Genomic DNA, 4,181 nt, shown 5'->3' on the forward strand with positions numbered 1-4,181 from the left:
TAACATCTTATCATTTTATCATAAGCAACATAAATTAAGGTGAGCATTCCATTGATATCAACTTAACAAGAGTAGTCCATGGAAAAATACCTGTTCCAGCGGTTGATGATGATACCTTTGTCTTATAGCTCCAGCTGAACGCTCCCTCTGGCCGACCCAACCGGATTTACCTCCCAGCCAACTAGGAAATAAATTCCTAGCCCAGGAAACCTCCATAGGTTCCCTAGCCCTCCGTGCCCAAGTCCAACCAGATATAGTGTGTCCTCAAGAAGAATGTGCAAAACTAGATAATGATACTTTCCTCCTCTCAAACCCAAGAAACCTCCACAGGTTTCCAAGGTCTCCCAAAAATCATAACAAGGCCAAACAATCACAACCAACCCCCACAATCCTAAGCAAGACTCCAACTCCCCCTTTTCTTCCTTCCCCCTTCCCTTTTTATACCCTCTTTATTCAACCACCTCTCATTAATGTCATTAACTCTCACCCATCCTTGGTTGACTTCTCTTCTAAGCTAGGAGTACATTTGGAATTGTGACATGAATATAAAATTGAGAATTTAATGGGAAAGGATCATGTCTTCTCCCAAGTAAATCTGAAAAGTACATTTGGGAATGTGAAGTGTAATTACATGGAGAGGACCATGTCTTCTCCTTAGTAAATGTGAGGGTACATTGGGGAATGTGAAATGAATAAATATATATTGATGATAAGATGGAGAGGACTATGTCTTCTTCCAAGTAAATGTGAGGGTACATTGGGGTATGTGAAATGAATAAATATATTTTGAATTAATGGAAGGAGACCATATCCTACATAATATTCAAATTGAGAAGGTAAGTGGGGAGTTTGAATAATGGAAATCATAAATTTATTTTATGACCAATATTTCTCAATATTTTCAGATAATGTAAATATTAACACAATTTGTAGGATAAGATTTAAGTGGGGCATTACACTTTACCACTCTGTCACGACTAGCTGCCTTGAGAAACCTAACAAGGAATACATATGGAGTGGGAACGGTAAGATTGAATACCAATCGATTTAATATTGTATGCTCCTGTCAAGTATCATTGTCAATGTATCACTCACACTGAATCTTTAAAATCTATTGTAATTAAATGAAACAGAAAGATATCAGCTAGAGATAATTACCATGGCTACTATCATTTTGGATGTGTATTGGTATCCTAAGATGCAGATCAATTCATTGACCTGTAACCAAATATGAATTGCTTCTTCTTATGTCAATATTCAACAACCAACTAGGTATTCTATCAATTCGATATATGCAAAAGTTTTCCTTACAATCATGCTTATGGATGTCAGTAAGTCATCCTACCTAAGGAGTGCAGGTATCTTGAAATTTGCAAGCTATAAACATCGCAACGATGCCAACTAATTGTAATTCCCACTTCCTAGCAATATAAATAGAAAGGTATCTATCGATAATGTTTACAGTGAGATACAATGTTTCTGGCATTAGTTCACATTTGTGATGCACCTGCAAAATTTAATATTTCGAGGTAAAGCCTAAGAAATTGCCCACATAAAGTTCTTCTAGATTCAACATTGGCAGCAAATGAAGTTAGGATAGGAACTAATTTGTACCTGTATCAACCAATCAATCAGGGCTGCCCTCATTATCTCATTGATTTCATCCTGCCTTTTCATATAATCTAGAGGTACACAACTCATGTTCTGGACATACGGGACTGCCAATGATTACTAAATGAAAATTAAAAATTTACCTTCACATTCACACAAATCTCCAATCATTGATAGAGAAACATACCTCAATCTTGTGATAGGACTTGTATATGTCTCCAACATATTCCGCAACTGCCAATTGGTTTTCGAGGTTTCCATCATCAATGCTAGGGAGAACCTCTTGAATGTCCTGAAATACCCCCATCAAAATTATTAATCATTTTTATCCAAACTACATAATAGATAAACAAAAATCAATCTTACAGCTATAAAACCTCTTCGTAATTGGGCGTGGATGTGGGTACCTTTGGCTGATATATATTTGGATTTGAGCCAGTACATAAAACAAGAAAAGTATCAGAAAACTAATAAACTTAATCAATAAGACAAACCTCACTTCAAGCTGTTAGCACTGTAGTCTGTGGCTGTGCTATGGGTTTCATTGCTTTGAGTTGGCTAGATGTTTGTAATCCCCCATCTTGCGCACTTGCGTCTACGTTATCACTGATAGAAACTACATTATCCTTCTTTCTAGCAGTGTCATTCTCAGCCTTTCTTCTGACAATTAGCCTCTGTTTGTTTCCCCGGACTGCCTTTGCCTCTGCTTTGGCTCCTGCCTTAACAACAATATCATCTGCTTGGAATTGCTGGAATCAAAATGGGAAAATTAAAGAGTGAGATTCCATGCTTGGGCTCACAGAAAATAGAGAACAGAATGAGTCCCATGAAATGAAAACAAAGAGAAACAAATTAAACATGCCCAGAAAAACAGAATACTAGGCAGGAAGATCGAAAAAGCAGGTTTTTCCTTGTTGCTAGTTCAATTCCCCAGGAGATTGTCCTTTATAAACGGTAGACCTAGTACTTTACAAAAAAACAATAATTCAGCTTGCTTAATTGACTCTGATTAAACCTACCTCAGTGCTGGGATTGGCTCCCTTGTTGGCATTGACAACCAAGTTTACTCTAGACCTCCTGAAATAGTAGTCAATCCAATAGTGTAGGACTTGACATTAAAAGCAGAGGCCACCAAATAGAAAGAAACAAAAATCCAGCAGCAGATTGATTCAATTTATACATCTAAAGGATAATAAATAACATAAAACAACATACTCCATCACCACATCTTTGTTGATATTGCATTTGGGGTTCCGAGCTCCCACCACATTGCCAATGTCTCCTAACGCCTTCCTATTATTGTTGCCTTGCTATTCTTTTTGATTGGGTGCAACCATTGCAAGGCCTGCCATTTGATTGTATGCTCCTGCCAAGTATCATTATCAATGTATCACTCACACTGAATCTTTAAAACCTATTGTAATTAAATGAAACAGAAAGATATCAACTAGAGATAATTACCATGGCTACTATCATTTTGGATGTGTATTGGTATCTTGAGATGCAGATCAATTCATTGACCTGTAACCAAATATGAATTGCTTCTTCTTGTGTCAATATTCAACAGCCAACCAAGTATTCTATCAATTAGATATATGCAAAAGGTTTCCTTACAGTCATGCTTATGGATGTCAATAAGTCATCCTACCTGAGGAGTGCAGGTATCTTGAAATTTGCAAGCTATAAACATCGCAACGATACCCACTAATTGTAATTCCCACTTCCTAGCAATATAAATAGAAAGGTATCTATCGATAATGTTTACAGTGAGATACAATGTTTCTGGCATTAGTTCAAATTTGTGATGCACCTGCAAAATTTAATATTTCGAGGTAAAGCCTAAGAAATTGCCCACATAAAGTTCTTCTAGATTCAACATTGGCAGCAAATGAAGTTAGGATAGGAACTAATTTGTACCTGTATCAACCAATCAATCAGGGTTGCCCTCATTGTCTCATTGATTTCATCCTGCCTTTTCATATAACCTAGAGGTACACAGCTCATGTTCTGGACATACGGGACTGCCAATGATTACTAAATGAAAATTAAAAATTTACCTTCACATTCACACAAATCTCCAATCATTGATAGAGAAACATACCTCAATCTTGTGATAGGACTTGTACATGTCTCCAACATATTCCGCAACTTCCAATTGGTTTCCGAGGTCTCCATCATCAATGCTAGGGAGAACCTCTTGAACGTCCTGAAATACCCCCATCAAAATTATTAATCATTTTTATCCAAACTACATAATAGATAAACAAAAATCAATCTTACAGCTATAAAACCTCTTAGTAATTGGGCGTGGATGTGGGTACCTTTGGCTGATATATATTTGGATTTGAGCCAGTATATAAAACAAGAAAAGTATCAGAAAACTAATAAACTAAATCAATAAGATAGACCTCACTTCGCGCTGTTAGCACCGCAGTCTATGACTGTGCTATGGGTTTCATTGCTTTGAGTTGGCTAGATGTTTATAATCCCCCATCTTGTGCACTTGAGTATACGATATCACTGATAGAAACTACATTATCCTTCTTTCTAGCAGTGTCATTCTTAGCCTT

The 4,181-nt window shown here is 36.8% G+C and overlaps 1 long non-coding RNA gene across 1 annotated transcript; it reads right to left on the reverse strand.

Annotated features, from left to right (window-relative positions):
• Positions 1-2,268: 2,268 nt before the first annotated feature.
• LOC149242613 (uncharacterized) lies at positions 2,269-2,918 on the reverse strand. The gene is made up of 3 exons (XR_016245732.1): positions 2,827-2,918; positions 2,631-2,688; positions 2,269-2,360 (listed from the first exon to the last, which is right to left on the reverse strand). It is a non-coding gene; the product is annotated as an uncharacterized LOC149242613 (long non-coding RNA).
• Between the last annotated feature and the right edge of the window lie 1,263 nt (positions 2,919-4,181).

This window comes from Pinus tabuliformis, chromosome 8, assembly GCF_031772625.1.
Source record: "Pinus tabuliformis cultivar Carrire ecotype Pingquan chromosome 8, CPIR1, whole genome shotgun sequence".
Taxonomy (NCBI): domain Eukaryota; kingdom Viridiplantae; phylum Streptophyta; class Pinopsida; order Pinales; family Pinaceae; genus Pinus; species Pinus tabuliformis.